At 42.1% G+C, this 25,128-nt stretch overlaps 1 pseudogene; it reads right to left on the bottom strand.

Annotated features, from left to right (window-relative positions):
* Window positions 1-489: 489 nt before the first annotated feature.
* Window positions 490-23,642, bottom strand: LOC142449078 (proteasome assembly chaperone 3 pseudogene; annotated as a pseudogene).
* Window positions 23,643-25,128: the final 1,486 nt, after the last annotated feature.

Here is a 25,128-nt window from a genome sequence, read left to right as displayed (position 1 = left end):
TTGTCAGATTGTTAAAGAGGCTGTGTCCTGTGGATTTACTCCATGCAGGGCAGTGCATTGTTTGATCTCTCTCTCTCTCTCTCTCTCTCTCTCTCTCTCTCTCTCTCTCTCTCTCTCTCTCTCTCTCTCTCTGTGTGTGTGTGTGTGTGTGTGTGTGTCTGTCTTTAAACTTTGGAAGATATATTTATTTTTGATTAAAAAAAAGTTTCCTTCATGGCACAGCTTGTCAGTGACCTGACAAGTCACTTCGATTCTCAGATTCGTGTGACGACTTGGACCCTGGTGAGAACCACTTATGGCTGTGTGCCCCGCCCCCATCATTGCGCAGAGTGGAGCTGCGGAGCAATGGGCCACCAGTGCCTCACAGCCGGTGGCCAAAGCGGTCCCTGCTCTGGCTGCGGTGGGAGGTATCTTCACGCACGAAGGGGCTGGACCTAATTCAGGGCCTGGCGGGCAGGGGTGGCCCCTGGGCTGGCCGCTCAGGTCCCTTCACCACACCTGGCACTTCCGGGTGACCTCCCGCAGGGCCTTCATGCCCTCCATGCTCCAGTTCTTCACAAGCAAAGCCAAGACGACAGCTTGACTTCTTGAGACACGCATGTCACCGGGTTCTTCTCAAAGACGTGGACGAGAGGCTCGCCCTGCCCGAGAAGCACTGTGGTGGTGAGTAGGGGCTTACTGATGTCACTGGGCCCCACCTCAAACTGGGTCACCACCAACAGAATGTGGCTACGGAAGGAGGTGCACACCCCCTGTTTAGGGAGGCTGCGCAGCACCTTGTTCCACTGTTTCAAGACAAGCAGCGGCTGTCGGTCCACGGTGCTGGGCCCCTTCTTCCCCCGTGCCTGGAAGTGACCTGTTTGATCTCTTGAATTGCTTCTATGAGCATTGATTGTGGATCCAACGTCCTCGACAACTTCATCATTTCTCTATTTTCCATGATGTTATCCATTGGTCTAGTTGTGAGGGGTTTTGTCTTCTTCACACTGAGTTGTAATCCTTGGTCCTCATCAGCATGTGCTTCAAGTCCTCCTCACTTGTGCCATCTGCCTTTCGCAAGCTGTTAGTAAGTCTTCCTCCAACTCTGCTGCCCCGCTCTTCCCGTGACAGACACCTCTCCTGGTTTTAAATCATGCAGTCTTCCCTTGTTCTGTTTGCATGACTGCCTCTTGATCCGTGTACAAGTTCTGCATGAGCACAATGAGGTGTCCTGAAATTACCACTCTTACCATGGCTGTCCATAACTTGTTATGATCCAGACAATTGAATACTTCACACAGTTAATTTCTTTCTGGTATTCTCTGATGCAATTAGAATGTAACTTTAATAGAATTATCCCCATTTGGGAAGAAATTGTTTTTTCTTCAGAGTTTTTCTCTGGAAGTTCCAATGTATGAAAGAGTGCACCGTCAATAAATATTTAAGGGAGGAAAGAAATCACAGTAGGGGAAATAAAATATGAGTAAAAGCAACATGCAACTTTAAAAAGGGTATAAAGTCACCATCATCTTAAGACCGGTTTAGATCAAGTGTGGAAGTAAGGAGGAAAGGAAGTTATCTCCGGCTTGGATACTGTTGGGGAAGGAAAACGTGAGAGAGAAGGGAAGAGAAGCCGAGATCAGAACATACCAGGGATACAGTCTGGTCCATAGAAGCACTTCTCTCCAGCCAGAAGCCAAGTGTCTTTCTAGTCCCCAGCACCTCAACCACGTGGTCTCTTGGCCAGGAAGCCTGATTGCCTTTCAGTCTCATAGTTTCTGTTCAGTCTCATGATCTCCTTGCCTCAGTCTCTGGGCTTAGTTTGCCTCTCTTGTTCTGCCCTATGATCCCTGTACTGTAGCCTCTGGTGCCTCTGAGCTCAGCCTCCATCATTTCAGATAGAGATGGGGAATGGGCTTCACGGGTGGCTCATCTGCTAATGGGTTTGGGATTTCTCTGTGTGTCTCAGATACACTGAGCGAGGATTAGGTCTTTCAGAAGACCACACCCCATTGGAAACAAAGGGAGAATACATCCCACCTAATCCCTGTACATTTGCATAGCAGAGAACTCACTCCAAAATAGGATTATAACCACAGGCACAGAGGCTAGGGTTTATAACACATTACATACAGGATATTGGCTAGAAGGGTCATATTAATTGACCACATTCCAATGAACAGCAAAGGAATTCATCCCACAGGAAAGGCCATGGGTGATACATGTTACACAGAATAGAGGTGGTTGAAACAAAAGTGTAAACTGATCTTGAGGCCAGATAAACATTCTTGGCAATTACGAAAATGTGAAGTTTGAACAGTGAAGATACAACAGAAAAAAGAACATAACTGGCAGTGTACATACAAATTAATTTGTGAGAGGAATGTAAAGTACGCTTATGCTGTGGTTTCACAATGTCCTCGAGCCAACCCCAATGCAGAGTGGCCACCATCAAGATGTCCATACTGAGACTTGTGAACTAGGAATGGAGGCAATTGGAACAGAGGAGTTTGAGATTAGTAATAGTATACTCATCGAACCAATATACATAGTGAATTGATTGAAAACAAATCTGATACTTTATATGATGCTATTAGTATAAAATATATAGCAATATATGACTTGACAATTCACAGACTAGTATTCACATGTGCTGTAGCATTTAACTCTTACAATGTCCCTGAAAAATGCACCATTATCATTTTCCTTTGATTAGACATTGAAATGAGCAAAATGCATTAAGTTCATGCAATGGGATAGTACTTAGGAATTAAAAGTTGAAACTCACTTATTGCCATTGAGTCAATGCTGACCCATAGCAATTCCCCAGTGGATTTCTGAGACCATAACTGTTTCTTACAACAGAAAGTCTAGTCTTCCACGGAGCTGCTGGTGGTTCTGAACTGTCAACCATGCAGATTATAGCCCAGCATGTAATTATTACATCACTGAGGCTCCTGTAAAAATTATTTTTTAAAAGATAAAAAGGTATACTAATTAAATGATATATACTACAATGGTATTTTTAAACCTTTATGCATTTAAATATATCTTTATATACGTGTGTAAATAATATAGTTATATTTCATATATTCACACATAGAATTTTCATATATGAATTTACAGAAATTTATATATGTGAATGTATTTATTAAATATATACAGATTTAAACATACTGTTGCAGTCATTATACTGTTGCTAGAAAGATCTCCACAGTTCCCATCACATAAACATGCCTTACACATTCTAGAAAGACCTGGAAGTAATGCCTGTCCCTGTGATGACCCCAAAAGAGGAAGCGCAAGACCAGCGTCCTAAGCAGAATCCCCCCATTTCCTCTTCTTACATGCTTAAAACAGTAGTCTGAACATTAAGTTTCATTGCTTTCAATGTGAGATTAAAATAGAGAAGAAAGTTATTAAAGCATAATTATAACATAATGCAGTCTTTTATTTTTTTATACTAAGAGAATTCTAATATGCTGAATTACTTACCTCTAGCTTTATAATAGATGAAAGTTACATTCATTTGCAACTTTTGTTTAAAGAATCTAAATTAGAGGGAAATGTTTGTTTACTCCAGTGAATGAAACCAAGTTTAATAGAAATTAAAATACAAAGGAAGCAAAGAAAAGTGATTTACCAAAACTTATTATTTATTTACAATAGGCTTAAGCCTTTATATTATATAAATTATATATATCAGTAAAGGGCCTTTCGGCTTCTCTCCAGGACCCTTGGCACACCTATAAATTTCAGCAAATCTTTAAAGGCTCTTTTTTTCTGATGAATTCGTTCACTACAAATTAAATACTTATTGTAAGCAAGTAATTTTTTATATAGTTATTGTATTTCCTCGTTTCAAGAACACGTGTTTTCCCAGATTCATTCCAGACAATCCCCACATGTGGGTGTTACAGCTTCTGTTGCTGTATAATTACGGACCTCTAGAATAAGAACGCTGTCACTCAGGCAGCTCCTCCTCTACCTGCTGCCGTGCTAAGGAGATTGCCTCCATTATCTCAATTAATCCTCACAACAGGCTGATGAAGTAGCGGCAATAATCGGTCCCCATTTTGCAGACGAGGACTCAGAGACTCGGAGAAATGAAGAAACATAACCAAAGTCTCAGTAAATAGCCGAGCAGATTTTAATGAAGTTTTTGAGGCACGTGAGTCTGATTTCTTTTCTTTCTTTCTTGTAGAATCTCATATCTCAAAGGTCAAACACTGGCCCTTGTTCCTCTTAAGCTGACGCACATTATATGGGAATAAATATTTACGGATGGATGTTGCCTGGGACCTGAGACCAGGTGTCCTACTTAAAACAAAGAAAACGTACCTGCCGCCTGCCCATGACTCCTCCTGCAGTGGCCCCGCAGTTGTCATCTGAATGGTGCAAATACTTATGAATCTTGAAACTGCCTAGATGTAAAAACAACCTGTCACTGGGTTTTAGTTGCAGCCACTTCCCTATGGGATTTTACTAAAACTTAGCTCATTATGATGCCATTACCAAACACGTCAGATTGATTATCTACTTATTTCTTCTCCTTTATCAAAGGCCTGATTAAAGGACAGTGAGCGTGTTTAAAACAGTATTAATCTAACAGGGCAGGGAGACAGGAGAAGCTGCAACAAGAAAGCATGCTAAGAAAACAGGCTAGAGAAACATAACGGCTTAGAAAAATTCAAAATATTATAATGGTATGTAGCCTTCAATTTGGCAAAAAAATAAACATCTTGCAGAAACTAGAACAGAAATATAAAATTATATAAGTACAAGAGAAAATTTAGTACAAGTATTCTATTGTCTGTCTAATATTACTTTTAGAAAGAGAGAAAGAATAGAATTGAAGAAACTTTCAAATACAAAAGACACACTCAAAAGAGGTCAAATCTCCCCAGCTTGAAAGCAGAGGCTCCAAGAAAGTAGATGGGAATCAGCGAACTCCAAGCACATTATCTTGAAACTTCAGAAGACCAGGACTTAAAGAAAAGCTCCTTGAACAAAGGAAGAGGTTTCATGAAAGGGGCAGCATCCAAATGCATCCAAGCTCTCAAGAGCAACACTTACTCTGTGTCTTCATAATAGACTAATGGGAAAAATCATCACCTTAAGTTAGTTCTACACCTGACATTATTCAACTGTAAAATTAAAACAATTGCTGATACCTGCATGCAAAATGTCTTCTATACGACCATTTATTAAAATATATGCATGTGTATAAATGCATGTATGTAGTATATAGAAGTACATGTAATATGTGTGCCAATGCTACTGAGTGCCATCAAGTTGGTTCCAACTTATTGCGACCGTATGCACCCAGAACAAAGCACTGCGTGTGCGCCCACTGTTGCAGCCACTTGTTCAGTCCATCCTATTCAGGGTCTTCCTCGTTTTAGCTGACCTTCTTCTTAACCATGAATGATGTCATCCTCGAAGGACTGGTCTCTCCTGATGACATGTCCAAGGTATATAAGGCACTTCTAAGGTGGTGCTTTTTGGCACACTACTAAAACAGATTTGTTCATTATTCTGCAATCCATGGGACAGGAAATAGTCTTGCTATTCCAAGATTATTTCTTGCTCCTTTAAAGCCATTAGCCATGGCTCTAGGTCATGGGGTCATGTAGGGAAACCAAGCTAAGGAGGCCCTGGCATCTTCAACAAGCATTTCCAAAGTCACAGCGGATCTCTCTTTCCCAGTAACAAAATAGGAAAGAACATGGCATGCCATACATAGAAAACGTTTAGAATCAATGCCGGAAAATGCAAATACCATGTCTCACATCTCACTGGCTACTTTTAGTCTTGTGAAAATTCAGAAATGTAATCTAACCATATGTGGAGGAAGAAGATAAAGGAACTTTGAAGAAAACCCCTGTATTTGCCATGCAGAGACGTCAACGCATACTTCCAATACGTTCTCAGAGAACTACTGGAGCTTCCACTTGAGGAAAAGCAAAACCCAGACTCGCTGCCATTGAGTCAATTCCTACCCATCCTGACCCTGTAGGACACAGAAAAGCTGCTCCTGGAACTTTCTGAGACTGTAACTCAGGGGTCCTCAGACTTTTTAAACAGGGGGCCAGTTCACTGGCCCTCAGACCATTGGAGGGCCGGACTATAGTTTAAAAAAAAAACTTTGAACAAATTCGTATGCACATTGAACATATCTTATTTTGAAGTACAAAAACAAAACGGGGCAAAAACACCCGGCGGGCCAGATACATGACCTAGGGTGGGCGCATGTGGCCCGCGGGCCATAGTTTGAGGATGCCTGGTGTAACTCTTTAGGGGCATAGAGTTTTTCTCTCACAGAGCAGCTGGTGGTTTCAGACTGCTGACCTTACAGTCATCAGCCTACTACTTAACCACTGTATCACCAGGGCTCCTACTTCAAACAAATTAAAGGAGTCAACCAAGACAGAAGAAGCTGTAAGGTCTAAAAGTTTAGAAGATGTGGGATGGAAGAATAAGGTCAAGTCAATGAACCATAGAGCAAACTTGTCCAAATGAAATATGTCAGGTGACATTTGTTTTTCCCTTACCTAGAGAAAATTCAAAATGAGCAATTTGCCGTCCTCATTCTTAAGGATTCAGAGAGGAGTCATTCATTTTGTTATAGGTTTACTCTGGAAGTAAAACTTGTGGTTGTAGTGTTGAGCTCTCTGATTTGACAGCTTGCCCACTTGACCTGACACTGTGGACATCGGATTTGACTGCATCTGGGCATGGGCTCTGCTTACTGTTTCATTTTCTCACTTTCATTTGTTTTCAGCTTGGCCTCCAAAAATACTTTACTCTCTAGTCAGATTACTGATAGGCTTTGAGTAGCAGGGGTCAATTCCAGCAGAGTATAATGTACTCTTTCTATGTAATTATAATGGGTACTACTGTTTTTAATTTTTTCCTTCACACATTGTTCACTTATTTAACTATGCATGTGTATTAACAATAAAATATATCATTGCTGGTCCTTTGTTACTTCCATTTTCACAAACCTAACTGGGAATGGAGTTTTAAAAAGCCATTGTCAAAAAGAAAAGGAAAGTTATAAATATGAACATACCGGTCCATGTTTTAAAACCCCAGTAAAGCATGAGTCCTTTCAACGTATTATAAAATAAGTATTAGTTTCTCTCCAAGTCACTTTTCTCCCCAACCCAAGAGCCTTTCTCGCATAGGCTCACTGAAATCTTTCCTGGAAATTTGAAATTAGGAGCAAAGATCTCTGGTCAAGTTACTATTGGGTGCTAGGATTGTGACAGCTATTTTGCCTCATGCACCTAGGAGAAGGCTCCCGTGCCTGGAGACCATTTATTCACCGAGAGAAGAGCAGCTCCCCATGATGCGTGGCAATTCTCCTAAGACCAATTGTACTTGTGGCGAAGGGTAGCAGTTCTCAGACCACATCTAAGACTCCAGTGACCTTGTGATCCAGTGGTCACACATCAAAGTGTGCTTGCCTTGCTCTCTGGCCTGCCTTTGCTTCCGTTTTCTTGCATGTAAAATAAAGATGCTGGTAATGCCACATCATAGGACAAATGTGAGTCTGATGGATTACTTTATCAGTTCTCATCACCTCTTGCTCTACCAATCTGAAGATTCTATACTCCTATTGACCAGTGACTGGTTGTGCACGCATGTATTATGAGAGCCAGACTTGGCTGTGTGACCAGTTTTAAGCACTGGGTATGAGCAAGAGTGGCGAGCACACATTTGAGCAGAAGCTGTAAGAACCATGGCTCTCCTTCCCTTCGTTTACCACCAGCTAAAAGTGACATGTGGGGTAGAGCCACATGGTGGAGCTGATGTTGACCTTCAGTTGACAAATAACATGAGAAGAAAGAGGAGGAGGAGAAGGCACAGGAGAAGAAAACAGAATCTTTGTTACAATGTCACTAGACTATAAGAATGACTCTATACCATATCCTAATATAGCAAAAGCCAGCAATATAGAAAATCAGTACCTAGAAGTAAGAGTGTGCAGTAACAACAACCTAAACCACGTGGCATTGGCTTCAGGAGTAAGTAGGGAGGGACAAGATACAAACTATGGGAGGCTGGAAAACTGGTGACTCAGGCTACTCACTGGAAAGAAATTTAAAACATATGATAAAATTGTTTCCAGCTGTAAAAATTTGAATGGCAAGAATACTGACATTAAAGAACAGCCTTTTAAAAAATGGGATTTGAGACTCTGGATACTATAAATTAGATGTGTTCCAGATTTTTTTGACAAAATAAGACAAGAAATATGTAAGCTACAATGTTTTGACCCTTCAGCAAGGACAATTTAAAGGGAAATAGAACAATGAAAACTTCAGAATTTGGGGCGGGGGGGGACTGCCAAACAAAACTCTCTCATTTAAACAGATTGAAAATCAAGTCAAATGATGTTTTGAATGGCAGCATTTGATGCAGACAGATTCGTGGCCGGAAACAAAATGAAATTAGAATTAACGTATTTTTGTTAGAGCTTCCGAATCAGCTAAGGTGACGACCATTAAATTAGAAAGAGAGAGATCATGTGATGTCTGGGAAAGAATTATTATTGTGCACGTAGTCATTTGGAATGTAAGAAGTAAAAAGCAGGCAGAATTTTTGAGAGCTTTTATTGCCAAAGAGATGCTTGCTTAAATTAAAAAGACACTGCGATGGCACTTTAGAGACACTCTGGACCCCGCTATTCTGTGGACAAGAAGTAAGCCCAATCTGCTGAGCTTCCAAGGCTTCGCAAAAGTGGTCCAGGAGAGCAAAGAAGGTCCTTCCAGATGGCAGAGTCTGACGCCTTAGAAACGATCTGACAAGCTCCTATTCCCAGAGAGCAGAACCAGGTCCTGATCAAGGGTTGGTCCTACATCCAGGAAGGAGGCCCTGCTATGGAGATTGTGGTTGTCAGGTGTCCTCTCTGCGCACAACAGAACCAAACACTGCCTGGTCCTGAGCCATCCTCACAACTGTTCCTATGATGGAGGGAGCCCTTTGGCAGCCACGGTGTCCATTTATCTTGCAACAGTCTTCCTCTTTTGATGGTCTCATCAGTTTACCAAGCATGATGTTCTTCTCCAGATGACCTGGCCAAAGTATGTGAGTCAATGTCTTGCCATCCTTGTGGCTGTGTTCCCAGACACAGACACAATGAGATTTCAGAAACACCAGTGACGTCTACAGGCCCACACTCATCCCCATTTGAAAGGAGGTGTTTACCGTGGTTGGTGCCTCACCGCTAAATGTTGGATGTGGATGTGCGGGAGATAACTTCTTTTTCATTCATTAGTTTCTGAATCTAGAGCCTTGTTCATTGGATGTAGAATTGGAAGAAAAGTATCGGAAATCAGAAGTTGACTATTAATGTTTTCACTGCTCTTCCTTTCAGGGGATGAAACACCTGAATCTGCTGGCATGTGACTTACAGTGTCACCTACTCCAGAGACAGGTGAGGCCAGAGGACTTGAATGATTCACTGTGCTATGACCAAGAGGTGCTTTACGAACCATCCCACGGTTCGCTTCTCTTTTTTTCCTCCACCTTACAACTAAAATGGAGGCTGCTATTTCAGTTCATTGCTTAAATAAATAACATATATATAATTTACATATATACGCATATCTATAACAATGTAAGGCCAAGTGGAAGCCAATGAAAATCTTTCAGGTTGCAAGTCCCTGCTACAACCACGGAATCTAGGAATTTAATATAGAAATAATTTAATTAGTGAGTGTTTAGAATACGTAGTTCAGCCCTCTGCCATCTAGACGACTCCAACTCATAGCCACCATGTAGGAGAGGGTAGAGCTGTCATTATGGGTTTCCAAGACTGTAAATCTTTACAGGAGTAGAAAGCTCCATCATTCTCCTGCGGAGTGGCTGGTGGTTTTGAACTGCTGTAATCCAGCATACCAAGAGTGCTCTGAACATATCTCCACCCTAGGTAAGTATTTGATATTATCCCTTAAATGCACTGTTTTGTTACTTTTCTATTTTTGCTTAAACTACCTTTTTTCTTTGCAAATAAATACCTGCCTGGTGGCATATACAATCACAATGAGCCGTAGTGGTATTGTGGTTACCTATTGGGCTGCTAACCACAAGGACAGTTCTACTACATCCTTCGGGATCTCTGTGAGTCAAGGTCAATTTGATGAGAATGATATTTTGGGGTTTTGGTCTATGATCACTGAGCAGAAAGCCTCTTCACCCATGGAGCAGCTGGTGGGTTTGAACTACTGACCTTGCAGTTAACAACCCAAGGAGTAACACACTATGCCCCCAGAATTGGTGGAAGTGCCTTGGTGGCATAGTGGGTTGTGTGCTTTGAGCTCTGAACCACAAGGTCAGTACTTTGAACCACCAGCTGTTGTGAGAGAGAGAGAGAGATGTCTACTGCGAAGATTTAAAGTATCAGAAATCCAAAGGCCAGTTCTGTACTGTCCTACGGTGTCACTATGAGTTGGAATTGACCCCATGGCAGTGAGTTTGAGGGATTTTGAGTGAATTATCTGGAGTCTCTAATACAGGCAAGCATTCAGCTGCCGCTAACCAAAAGCTCGGTGTTCTCAAGTTCGCCCAAATGAAGTACTTCAGAAGAAAAATGTGATGTACTTCTCAAAAACCAGTCACTGAAAATCCTGGCTTCCACCTCTGTTGTCTTTTAATCTGCTCTGAATGTATTGCTAAAGTCAATAGATGGTTTCTGGCCTTTATCTTTGTTAAATTGATTACTATTGGTCATTTGCTTTAACTTAGAGTGCTGTGATCGCCTGAGGTTCACTCCGACCAGCTTTTTTATCTTCTCCTCGTCTGTCTCAGTCATTCCACTGTGTAGTTTGCGTGGCTTCTCGGGCTGGACTGTCACAGTGACTGCTGCAGTGGGTTCACATGTAACACTCACAAGCTGGCGAAGGGCCGGGCAGTGTGTCCTCCTCCTGTACAGAGGGTAGCAATGAGTCGGAACCCACTCAAGTGCTCACAACGGGCTGACTTCATCTGACCTTTGCTCACCAAAGTTTGCATTTCCCCTTAGCCATGCTTTCCGTTCAAATCTCTTTCTGAATTATTGACACAGATTCCACTTGGAGATCCCACAGGTAACTCAAGCTAAACCTATCGGAATAAAGGTAAGCATTTTAAATTAGCTTACGGAGCTTCACTATTCTTGCTTCTGGTTTTATTTCTCTGGATGTCCCATGGGTTTTCTTATCTAAAGCAACACAACCAAACTCATTGCCATAGAGTTGCTTCCAACTCTAGTGACCCTTCTAGGATTTAAGAGGCTATGTCATTACTGAGCTGCAGATAGTCTCATCTTTCTTCTAAGAAGTGGATGTTAGGTTTGAACCTCTGAACTTGTTGGCAGTTGAACACCTACTGGACAGCACTACCAGGGCTGATAATATCAGGATTCTATATTCTCTGTCCTATCTCCATCTTGACTCATTCCATCTAAATAAACAGTCAATGTCAATTTTAACTCTTCCATAAAGTTTGAACTTACCTCTTGAAAGTATGAATTGAGCATGCGCATAGGTGCTCCTACCCATATATCATGACATTCTTCATGTGGGCATTTGACTGAAAGCCTTGGGAAGGCAAAACCATGTTTGTGCTATTACACCGCATTGTGTCTCCAGTTCCCAGCATAGTAATTTATACATAGGAGCAGTTCTTTATGTGCGAAATAGTGTAGTGGTGTGGGAATAGGCTCTCAGGGCAAATTACATGAGTTTGAGTGCTAATTCTGCCACTTACCATTTAGATAACTTTACACAAAACACTGGATATCTTTGTGTCTCAATTGTAGATGTAATGATAGTTCCTGTTTCATGAAATTATTTTGAGAATCATGTAATTCATTTCAAAATACATTTTTAAAGTTCCTTGCACAGAAGGGATTATTTTGGTTATAAATAACAATTTATTTGTAGTATGTGATTGCTACCCCTATTTTTCACCACAGACAACTTCAATCTAGCTCTGAGCACTAGATTGTATGGCCTGGGAAGACAGTACAATACAATTGGAATTTATTGTTAACTACCACAGTTACCTTAAATGTACACACGGTAGGGAAGGAGTCAATTTACAGTCTTCCCTGTCTAGACCTCCTGTGTCCTCCAAGGGAAGACCTGATCGATCAGAGTCCACAATTGTCTGGACACATTTACTCTCTGTAGGGCTCTCAACCTTCCTATAAAACTCGATAGGGAGATGTACTCTGGATTTTCAGCACCCTCTCTTAAACTTTCTTTCCTCAAATGATTGGTCAGAGAGGAATAGGAGGTCTCACTTACATCTTAAATATAATTCACACAATCCAACATAGCCTTAAACCACAGTTCCTTTGTGGAATGTGTACTTGCATAGCAAATGGAGCTCCTCGGTTCGTATTCTGCTCTTATTTCTGCCATTCACAAGTGGCTCGAGAAACTGATAGGACAAGATTCTGGCATGCACGGTCTTGCCTGAAAGTTTGTATTCCTAACACATCCATTTGTTCACTAAGGGACCAGACTAGGGATGGTGGGCGACCTAGGCCTGGGTTCTGCCCTAAATGTTAAAGAGGGTCCAAACGTGAGTCATATGGGTCTGGGTCCAGCGGGTTGGCCGGCTGCTAAGGGGGTGAGTATATACACTAAATAGTAAGGGATTTTAAAAACCATTGCATGTGTGTAGAAGAAGAATTAAGAGAGGATGATCAGGTTTGTTTAAAGATAGGGAAATACTCCCAAGAAGGAAACTCTCAGGAGTTTCTTAGGTTTAAACAAATGCAAATAAACCCACTGCTACTGGGGTGTCTCTGACTCGCTGCAACCTGGGGTAGAATTTCAGAGGCTGTGGATCACCAGAGGAACAGCTACCCTCATCTTCCTCCTGTGGAATGGCTCGTGGATGGTAACTGCCATTCTTACCCTTATGAGCCAATGCCTCGCCTACAGGGCACCAGTGCTCCTCCAACCAAACCCTGTCATGGTGTTGGTTCTAACTTGAAAGAACCAAACCTCCTGCCATTGAGTTGATTGAACTCAGAATGATCCCCAATAGGGCTTCAGAGGCTGTCAACCTGTCCGGGAGCAGACAGCCTTACCTATCTCTTGAGGAACAGCTGGTGCATTTGAACCACCCAACAGGTGGCTAGCAGCCTGAGGCCTAACCCTAAATGCCAACAGGCCTCCTTCTAGACTTAAAGGAAGGAATAAATGCTCTCAGCCTAGGCATGGAGAAATGCGGACAAGGCCAGTGAGCAGACCAGATTTAGGGAAACAAGACTGTACCCATGCATCTTCAAGAAGGGATGCGGTGAGGGGCTGGTGTCTGTCACACTGGCTACATGGAATAGGGCCACAGAGACCCGGGCAAAGGGTGCTTGCTTAGGCTCTGTGCTGTGAAGGATGGGTAGCTCCCTGGTTACACTTAGTCAGATCCCATTAGAAGAAATGAGGCCCAAGAAGAGACACGCACATGTTTCAGCATAAAACTGGCGTCCAGAGTAAGACCTGAACTTTGTAAGGAGAAGGCAGCATTTTCCGTAGAGGAGAGACAAAGATATTAATTCATGTTGTCAGAGTCACGAGCAGTGACATAAGGCCAGTATTCTAAACACAGTTCTAATTTGATTACCCCTTAAAAAAAACCCCAAAAACCATGAAACAAACCTAAATAGCAAAACAGAAACAATTTCAAACCATTAGAAATGAGCTCATGTTAAATTCAATGTGGGCTGCAGAAGAATCCAGTAGATCCAATAAAATAAAATATCCCAGACACCTGGTGTAATTAAAGCAAGTAAACCAAGTGGTAAAAATATCTCTGATCAAAACCATGCTGATCTCCGACAGGAAGACGAAGATTCTGTGACTCTAGAGTCTGAAATAAGTAGCCTGGCTAGAGTGGGCCTGGAACAGGCAGAGTACAATTCCTTCTGGTGGGTCAGAGAGCCCGTCACTGTACTGTGATGCCTTCAAGGTAGGTTCTTCACAGACTCTCTAAGTAGTTCAAATCCCTTTGGTTTGGTTTTATTTCTTATGGTGTTGAGTCTCTGCGAGGAACCCCGGTGGCCTAGCGGTGACCCACTGGGGTGCTAACTGCCTGGCCAGCAATTGGAAACCATGCCGCCTTGGAGGGAGAAAGATGGGGCTTTCTACTCCAGAAAAAAAGCTAATGTCTCAGCAACTCACAGGAGCAGTTCGATCTACCCTGTCCTATAGGGCTGTGATGAATTGGCATGAAGTCGATGGCAGTGAGTTGCCTATTTGTTTTTCTTTTGAGTCTGCGCTGCCTCCGTGAGATGGGCAGAACTGGCTCCTCGGCTTTCGAGGCTGCATTTTTCTGGCTGCACAACAGTGCCAGTTTGTCCTCCCACCGCGTCACTGGGAGAGTTCAAACCTCCGAACAGTGGACGGATGAATCCGTAGCCACTGCGCCACCAGGCTCCCAAACCTACCTGGCCTTCTATCTTATTCTATATCATTGAAAAGCATTCTATGTAATGGAAAAGCACCTGTATACTTAAGAAGTCCCACCGCTAACCGAAAGGGGGAACACACCAGCCAGAGGGAGGAAAGGTGGGGGTCTGCCCCCCTAAGGTTTTACAGCCTTGGAGACCCTTGGGGGACAGTTCTGCTCTGTCTGAGTTGAAATCAACTCCCGGGCAGTGGGTTTATATCTATTCAGTGAAACACTCAGAGGAAAAGGGGTCCTTGCCCAGGTGCTGGAAAGAATCCAGTCCGTTACTGGGGAAGATACAGAAGGCTCATCACAGCCCCTGTGACTGCACCCGCGTTTCCTTCCCATTCACTAGCACAGATTGACCTCATCTATAAATTGTCTTTTACTTGTTGGTCACATCTAAAGAGGTCACCTGCAGTGTTCCACGCCAGTTCCTGGTAAACGATTCTTGATTGCAAAAATCTCAGTACCCCGTCAGTTAAAATGTCACCTATCACTTAGGCACGGCGGGGGTGTTGCAGCCTAGTAAGGGATATAGTCAGTAGACAAGAGTGGTTTGAAAAAGTATTTTTTAAAAGATTTTAAAGTTCATTAAGAAATGGCTTTTCCTTCCCCGAGCAGGAGGATGGTGTGCCAGGAGCTGCAGGGCATCGGCGACTGTAAGGTGTTTTTAACTTAGGACTTTTATGCACTGAATTCTGCCCCCAGTGCACAGTTACCATAGCAACTACTGTATCATCTGTACCTAGAGCTATTTTTAAGATCCTGATAAATTTCTTAAGGAAATGTACTGGCATCGTAAGGCAAATCTCTTCCCTAACTCTTCTGTGTGCACAGTGACACCAGCAAGAATCCACTGCGACAGAAAATGCGCTACAGCAAATATGTTTATGTGTATTCCGTTTATTGAATCTACAGTTTATGGTAATTTATGTCCAAGGTGTTTTTTTTAAGTGTGCATTTAGGAAAGTTATTTCACAGGTTAATTGTGCTATAGTTTACATCTTAAAAGCTGCAACTATTTAAGGCATATAATTTTTAAGTTGTACACACAAATTCAAGGAGCTTTCAAATTCCTAAAAACTCCATTATCTTTTCATGCCATTTTTCCATGAACTTTGTGACATCCCCTATTATATTAGGATACTCAACACAGCTATGAGGTGAATATACATTTCTCTTTTTTTGATATATTTTTATTGGGGCTCATACAACTCTTATCACAATCCGTACATGCATCAATTGAGCAAAGCACCCTTATACATTCATTGCACTCATCATTCTCAAAATTCACCTTCCACTTGGGTTCTTGGAATCAGCTCGGTTTCCCTTTTTTCTCCCTCCCCCTCCCTCCCTGCTCCCCCTTTCCCCTGATCCCTTAATAGTTTATAAATAATTATTATATCTTACCTTACACTGCCCGGCGTCTTCCCTCACCCACCTCCTCATTGCCCATCTCCCAGAGAGGTTACACATAGATCTCCAAGATCCGTTCTCCCTTTCTACACCCCCTTCCCTCCTGGTGTCGCCACTCCTACCGCGGGTGTTGAGGGTTTCGTCCGTCCTAGATTCCCTGTGTTTCCAATTATCTTTATGTCCCTTAAAATCCGCCCCTTCAACCCTTTTCTAATCCCCATCCCCACCATCATCCTAGAATAACCTCTGATTTCCTTTCCACTGGTTTGCATTTTCTAGAAACATATCTGAATGAAGCCATACAATGCATGCTCCTCCTTGTCTGGCTTCTTTTACTCAGTCTAGTTATCCTGAGATGCAGCCATGTTGTAGTGTGCATTACGAATTCATTCTTTGTCTTGCTGCAGAGTAGTCCATCACAGGTCTGTGGCACCATTTTTTTATGTACTCATCCGCAGATGGTTATTTGTATCCTTTTCTAGATCTAGGCTAGTCCAAATTAAGCAGCTGTGAACACTTGTGTGCAAGTCTTTTCATATACCTAAAACTTCATTTCCCCAGTGTAATTTACCTAAGATTGACATATCTGAATCATATGGTAAGGCTATGTCAACTCTTGAAGGAATTGGCAAATTGTTTTTCAAAATAATTATTCCACTTTGGCTGCCTACTAGTTGCATATGAGAATCTCAGATGAAATTTCTGCTAACACTTGGTAGGTATGTCAGTTTTCTAAATGTTAGTTAGGACTCAGTGGCCTCAGTAATCATCTGATAAAGCACAGGGTCTATGTATGATTTCTCCCCAGGAGAACACTGAGACGGTCTGCTCTAATAAAGATTTACAGTCTTGGAAACTCTACGGAGGGTCACGATGAGTCAGATTCAAACCAGTGGCAGTGGATTTGGTTGAGGGTTTTCCTAGATACACAGGGGTGGACCTTTGTGGTTTTACTTAGCATTGCCCTAGAATTAACTTTTTTAATTCCTAGTGTTCATTTGTCATCCCACTTTTTCCTTTGATAAATTAGCTATTTAAAATTTTGCACACAAAAAAAGCATAGATAATTCTAGGTCTGTCCTTTGACTTTTATGACTATCTCCCCATTGGTCCTTGGGGGTTTTGAGAACCGCACCTCCTAGCCTGAAGTCTATTTTGGGGGCTCCTCAGTGGTGTTGTGGCTTTGCTTGGCCCCAGTTGCTGATCTGTTATTTGCCTACCTATATGATCGACATGGGAAGCAAGCCTGAGGAGAAAGCAATGGGATTGAAGGTTCCGAAGGAGGAGGGTGGTAGGAGTGGTGCACAAACAATGCCATAAACAGCGCTCTAGCTGAGGGAATTACTAAGAGGCAGAAGATGGGCAAGTGTGATGGTGGGAAAAGAGGAAGATAAAAGGAAACAGAGGAAAGATCTAGGAAGCGAAGCTATGGATAGAGGTACAAACATAGGTGTGCGTGCACTTCCCTCAAAACAAGAACACTTTGTTCTAACAATATGACTTTCTGTGATGGTCCCCTCCTGGCAAGAGCACTGAAGGCAAAATGGGTTCACGATCAGATGTAGTAAAGAAGGCTGATGGTGCCCAGCTTTCAAAAGATATAGCATCTGGGCTCTTAAAGGCTTGAATTAAACAAGCGGCCATCTAGCAGAGAAGCAAAAAGCCCACATGGACGAAGCACACCAGCCTGTGTGCAATTGTGAGGTGTCATCAGGACAGGGTAACAGGCATCAGAAGACCCCAAAGAAACAAACAAAAACAACATACTGTTGAGAAGAAGGGGAATCAGAGACCCAAAACCCATCTGTACACAATGTGACATCACCTCACAGAGGGCCACGAGGAAGGGATGAGTCAACCAGAGTGCAGTAAAGTACCGAAACATACAGTATTCCTCTGCTTCCTTTAGGCATCCTCACCCCTCCCTATCATGACCCCAATCCTGCCTTTCACTGTGAGCTTGGGCAGAGCATGTATACAGGTACAGATAAGAGCTCCAGATACATAGAATCAAGGTCAGATAAACCCCTCAGGAAGAGAAATGGGAGTAGTGATACCAGGAGGGTGGGGTGAACGTGGGAAGAAGGGGGGGAAGAAATTGCAGGGGAAGGGAGACAACAGTGAATGTAAGATATGAAAACAATAATAATTTATAATTTATCAAGGAGTCACAAGGGTGGGCAGGGGGATGGAGGGTAAAAAGAGGAGCTGATACCAGGGGCTCAAATAGAATGTAAATGTTTAGAAAATAATGATGGCAACATATGTACAAATAAGATTGATACATTTGATGTATGGACTGTTATAAGAGCTGTAAGAGGCCCCAATTAAATGATCTTTAAAAGCTAATAACAAAATAAAATTTGGCTACTTTTTAAAACAAAATTGAGAAGTTTGGGGTTTTTGTTTTTGTTTTTAATTGTGAATATTCTTAATATATTATAGACACAAATCTTTGCCAGATATATGGTTTGTAAAGATTTTCTGTCAAAGTGATTGGTCCATTAATTCTCCCAACAGTTTCTTTCAGACAATAGAAATGTTTAATTTTGATGACATTCAAATGGCCTCCCTGTTTTATATATGACACTTCTGGCACTCTATCTAAAAAATGTGCCTTACTCAAGATCTCAGATTTGAGTCTACGGTAAGACTGGAGGGGTTTCTTTTGTTTGTTTGTTCATTTAATAGTGCAATAATTATCCCCCAAATCCTGTTGTAATGGACACGTACACATAGTGGCATGCTGCACTTTCATTTTCATTAAACTCAAAACACCTTATAGATTCCGTCCATTTCTTGTGTATTATTAGTGATGCCTATTTAGGATTATATCCTCTCCATGAATTACCTCTCTCCTTTGTAAAAGAATCTTGCCTCCTCTAATATTTATTTTTATGAAATGTGCATTGTTTCACATTGATATAGCAGCTTTCTCTTGCTTGGCATTGACCCAGGTTATCTTTCGCTGTCCTTTATTACCAAAGGATTTGCATCTTTAACTTAAAGTGGGTTTCTAGTAGGTGCCATGTAAGGAGGTCTTGTACTTTTTTTTCAAGCTTACAATCTCTGCTTTGTCATTAGCTCTTTACTCCATTATCATTGTATTTGTTTTCTATTCATGCAAAATAAAATATTATAAGTTTAACAGTTTTAAACAAGACCTACTTAATATTTCACTCCTTTGTAGGACAGGAATTGGAATGGGTTCCAATTTCTCGCTGCTTAGTCTCCCAAGCCCAGAATCAAAGTTTTGTTTTACTCAGAAAACCTTTGGGGTTAATTTTAGGATTTTTGTCTGCTTTAGCAATCAGCTTAATTATTGATATAGTTAGGTTTAATTCTGCAGTTTTTATTTGTTTGTTTTGTTTTCTACTGCTTTCTTTTCTGTTTCTATTTCCCTCTTTTTCTGTCATTCCCTCAATTCAGCTTTTCCTTGTTGTTGTGCCTCCTCACCCCCCATTTCATCTCTTTTATTGACTTTAGCTGTAACTTGTTATCGTGGTGGCTGCTGTGGGATTTAAAATATACATTTTTAGTCATCACAGTCTACCTTAAGGTGACAAAATACCACTTCGCATATAGTCTACCACCCATCTGTCACTTGTTTGTATGATGGTGGCTTGCATATTAATAAAATCCTGGAAGCTGTGCTATCAGTATTCCAAATACTAGCATGGTCACACATTTCAGTGGAAATTCCAGAAGAAGATAGAAAAGGAAGGTAGTTCTGAGTATCGATCTGGAAATGAAGCAATGGAGATCCTATAGATCACAGAAGAACACTGTGGGATAGCAGTGCTGGAAAATCAGCTCCCAGGGGCGGGCCAAACTAAAAGCCCAAACTCACTGCCATTGAGTCAATGCCAGCTTATAGTGATGCTATAGGACAGGCAGAACTGCCCCTCTGGGTATGCAAGACTGTAACTGTTTCCAGATGTATAAAGCCTCGTCTTTCTCCCACAGGGCGGTTGGTGGTTTCAAACAGCTGACCTCAGGTAGGCGACCAAACTCATCAGTAACCACGATGCCACTACAATATGGCCGCAACAAAAGACTCACATGTGTCAACGATTACAAAGATGGTGCAGGACCAAGCAATGCTTCGTATGCTGTACACAGTCTTGCCAGGGGTCAGAGGCCACATGATGGCAACTGACCACAAAGTCATCATCACATAGAGCCTTATGATTACATCCTTCCATTTCTTCTCTCCTGTCCTTTGATTCACAAGTGACGATTGTCATTTGTTTTAGAAGTGCCACACTACATGCTAATTATTTTTGCTTAAATAGTCAATTATATATTTCATGGGCTTAAAATAATATGAAAACAATGCAAGTCTTACCCACAGTTGCAAAGCTTTGCATTCCTTAGTACGTACCGGTAGCTTCATTCAGTGCCACTTTCCTTCTGTCTAGCAAATGAATTATTTTAAGCATGTTTATGAGTCTGCCAATGATACATTCTTTCAGACTTCCAGTCCTGCAAAAACATCACACTTTTACTTTCATGTTTGTATTATTTTTCTTTTAAGTACTTTAAAGACGTCATCTTGCTACATTTGCTTTTGACAAGAAATCTGTGACTCTCATTTACTTAGTCGTCTGTACATAAAATGAGAGGGTACCCCTAAAATCTGGAATTGCACTGAACAAAGTAGAAATCTCCTAATATGGATCCCCACCCACCCTAGACGAACATTAAGCAACCTGCTCGGCGTTAGAGCACCCAGTGGTGTCTCCTTGGAAGGTTCTCTCTGGTCACTGTGAATTTTTTCATAAAAGCAGTTTCATTAGAACCTCGTTTTTCTAATGGCTGATTTAAAAAACAGCATGCAACTGTGATATTTTGTTTCCTGTTCTTTAAAAATGCCACCGAAACCGGTGTGATGCTGAACACAGCTTACAAGGGCAGCTCTATGGGTAAAACTCAAGTGTATGAGTGGTTTCCTCATTTCAAAACAGGTGAAATATTGATTGATGACAAACTTCGTTCTGGATGTCCATCAACTTCCTGAACAGAGAAAATGTCAACTCATAGTGTATTTGGAGTTTGTTCCACCAGGTCAGACCATTAATAATGCTTTCTGTTTAGAGGTCAGAAAAGATTGCAAAACAGTCTGCAGCAAACATGTGGCAGACAGGGAACTGGTGTTGCCACCACAACAATGCACCTGCTTATGAGGCCACCTCATTGAGCTAGTTTTTGGCAAATAAAACATCATGCCTCTTGACCCATCACTGGATTTACCTGACCTTGCTCCATGGGACTTATTTTTGTTTCCTTGAATGAAGAGGGACATGAAAGGACAGTGATTCAATGATGTAGATGAGGGGAAGAAAAAAACATCCAGGGAGATGCTGTCAGCCATCCAAACAGATGAGTTTGAAACTGTTTCCAAGAATGGAATTACACATTTGACACATGTATTAAGTGTAATGGAGAGTACTTTGAAGGTGATAAGGTTGCTTTGTTTTATATAGATATATATATATATACATATATATATATAATCTGGCTATTTGGGGGATACAACTAAGTATCCTTTTTATAGTTGCTTTTGAAATTTTTTTCACCATAGTGGTTTTGAGCAACATAATTTTGATGTGCCTTAGTGTAATTTTCTCCATGTTTCTTCTGCTTGGGATACATTAAACTTGAAACATTTGTCTATAGTTATCATCAAATTAGGTAGGGATGTGGTCATGATGTCTTCAAATATCGCCTCCCCCAAGATCCCCACCCCAAGTCCTTTAAGTACTCTACTCAAATGAGTCATTAGGTTTCTTGAGGAAACCTGTTGGTTGGTACAGTAAGTTAAGCATTACGCTATAGCCACAATGTTACTGGTTCAAGCCCACAAACAGGAAAGAGATGGAAGTATGTGCTTCCATAAAGTTTTACAGCCTCAGTAACTCTGTGGAGCATCTCAGCTCTGTCTCATAGGTTCACTATAAGTTGAAATTGACTCAACAGCAGCAGGTAGGAGATGTGAGACTCTCTGAGAGTACTTTGTTTTATTTCTACTGTTAATGTTATTTCTTCTACGTCTTCAAGTTTATTAACATTTTCTTCTTTGATTCCTCCTCTACTGCTAATCCCAACCAGCAAAATTTTCATATTTTATCATGTAGTTATATTGGGAGATAAAAGTATTTACATATGGGTCTTTGTGCAGGTAACCATTCATATCTTTACTTAACATGTTAAATCCTTTCTCTGGCTTCTAGAATATTTGGAGTGCAGTTATCTGTTTCAATGTCCTGGTCTGTTAATTCTAATATCTGTGTCCATCCTAAGCTGGTTTCAGTGGATTGATTTTCCTCCTCATTTCCATGCTTCTTTGCATTCCTGTAATATTTTATTGGATGGCAGACACTGTGAATTTTACCTTGTTGGGTGAATATTTTTATATTTTTTTAAAACTTCCTTCGTTTTATTCTGATATATCCATTAAGTTACTTAAAAACAGTTTGATCCTTGCTTTTCAGGTTTGTTGAGTGGGACTAGAATCGGGTTGAGTCTGGGGATAATTATTTCCTACTGCTAAAGGTTTCCAGCCTGGCTCATGGTAATAGCTACTATTTCCAGTCCTATCTAAGCCTCCTGTAGATTTGTTCTAGCGATTTTATTCAATTCTTTTCTCGGTTTTGGTTAGTTTCCATATATGCATATGCTAATCAGTATGCTGAATCCTTTGACTCAGCAAATCTTTATGCACTCTCCGTTCATTGTCGCTACTCTTTTCAAGTGTACAAGAAAAGTTCTTTTCTAGTGTACACTTTTCTGAGTACTAATGCTCCCTTAGTCCCCCCAAACTCTTGCTTTTGAAGGTAAGTCTTTCACAGGTCTCACCTGGTTTGTTTCCTATCTCTCAGTTTCACTGTCCTTAAAATCCTAATAGCCAGGATCTTGAAAACCATAGATTTATGTTTTTTAATTATTTCAAACAGAAGAGTAACTGCAGTACCTCAATCCATCTTGCCTCAAATCAAACATCTAAATATACATTTTAAAGCCTGATAACACAAACTCCACAAAACATGAAAGACATATGATTCTAGAGACAACGTGCGATTGAAATAGCTAATGAATATTCATCTCATATAACTGCCTTGACTAGGATGATTAGAATTTGTGCCTCTTCAATTCAAATACAATAATGCTGTCACACAATGTGTATATGTTGTCTCATATAGAGAAAGGAGTCTCACCAGCATTGGCTTTGATATTCATCGTGGATACAAAAAAGAGTGAACTCTTGTATTTTCCAAGAGGAGACAAATCTTGCCAGATTTTAGCAAAACTCATTATATCTAAATAGAAGAGGTTTCTTTTTGAATCACCATATTGATTCAAATTCACAAACCACTCAATTAAACCTCATTCAGCCAGAACTTTTCATTATAATAATGATAAAATTCTATAGGATCATCTAATAGTTAAAAAAACAAAATTATTAAAATAAATTATTATTTTTTTAAATACTAGTGACACACAACAATCTGTATACCTTTGCTATTGTTCATGCACATTTAGATTATTTCTCTATTTTGTCTATTTAAAAAATGATGTAAAGAACATTTCTGGGGGAGACTTCTGGGAAGATGGCAGACCAGGGGACCCGCATACTCTGAGAGTTCTTTCGAACAAGGCGGGTTTGGTGTCCAGGTAGCTGGATAGTAGGAGTCTGGTGAGTGAAATATCCCCTCGGACAGCACCTCACCTTCAACCCATGCGTTTTTCCTGAGCCGGGGCCTTTGTGATCCAGGATGCGATTTGTGGTACATCTCGGGTCAGTAGGCTGCCACCACCGTGGCCACGACTGACTATAGCCCCACTCCATCTCCAGACGGGGACTCCACTCCCAGAGTCGCTTACTTGCTCTGCTGAGACACGCGCAACGGTGGCGGGACCCCCTACAGCAGCTGTCCACTTTCCAGACCCCTCTAGGAGAGAAGCTTCCCTTTCCCGCAGCCCCCTCTCCCCATGTGTCAGCAATCTGCTCTTGGGCCTGCATTCCTCCCTTCATTCATCCAAGGCCCAGGTAAATGACCTACAATCTACCTGGGCTGCCTGGGAGACCCTCACGGGGGTCCATCCACCCCCATTTCTGCCTGGGACCTCTCCACTGGCACCCCTCTTGCCCAGCTGCCCACCCCCATCAGCTTAGCTCCTGCTCCATTCCCTGCCCAGGAACCTGCACTGCGCACTTCCCACTGGCACGACCTGCAGATGGAGCCCATCCTGCTTCTATCCCCAACACTGCATTTTCCACGGGAGCCACTTCAGGCTGGCCTGTGCCACTGTGGGGCCCTGTGGCCGTGGCCTGTGGTGCAAAACCTGCCAGCCCTGGGCGATCTTTCCAGCGCTGACAGTGCCGGGTATAACAGTGGGCGTCCCTGCCTATTGGAAGCGCAAGCGACAGGGCTTTGCACACTTGCCGAAGTGGCTTTGCCCTCCCCAGTGTGCAGAGATTAGAGCGGCCAGCGCCTCCGAGCTCTGAGCTGCTGCAGCACATCCCTCTCAGGGTGGAGGGCAGGTGTCATTGCCCGCTGTTTCCCGCCAGGGCCGCTGCTGTCCCAAGTGGCTCATACGGTACAGCCGAGGAGCCTGTGCCACTCACAGGGCCAGCCGATCAAGCAATAAGCGCATGCCTGCTAAGGAGCCTAGGACATGGCTTTGCAGTCCCTGCCGGAATCATCTGTATGCTCCGGCTTGCTCTCACCACTCCGGGGCCCTGTGGGGTTCCCAGCGCCAGCTTCTAAGCCTGCCCCAGCCCTTCCCAGCTGGCATAGGAAGCGAGCACTGAGGCCTGTGCCTCTCTCAGCACCCCTTGCGCCCCAGTCTTTTTGGCTGGTCCAGGAGGCCCACCCCTGTGGGGCTTCCCCCTCCTGTGTAGCCTCTCCCCACAGGTTCAACTCTACAGGCCGGCAGGGACCTGGGAGGGCTTGCTGATCTGAAGAGCATTTTCCCCTCACATAGCCCACCTCCGGAGCCCAGATCAGCACCATGTCTGGTGGCAGCGAGACCTCACCCATCTCTGCCTTCTATTAGGCATTACTAGAGCTTGGAGGGGAAAGAAAGTGAAAAATTTAAATATATCTTTTATCTCGTGCTAGTTTTTCTCTTTTTATTCTTGTACTTTCTGAGTTTTCTTTTCTCTCTTCTTTCTTCCTCCTTTTTCATTATTTATATTATTTCTCCTCTGTCCCTTTTCTATAGGTTTTCCTTCTATCTCTCTATTCCTTCTCCTTCCACTTCTACTATTATCAC

This window comes from Tenrec ecaudatus, chromosome 5 (assembly GCF_050624435.1).
Source record: "Tenrec ecaudatus isolate mTenEca1 chromosome 5, mTenEca1.hap1, whole genome shotgun sequence".
In the NCBI taxonomy this organism is placed as follows: Eukaryota; Metazoa; Chordata; class Mammalia; order Afrosoricida; family Tenrecidae; genus Tenrec; species Tenrec ecaudatus.
Note: the sequence above shows the minus strand (reverse complement) of the source record. Positions and strands in the feature narration are given on the sequence as shown.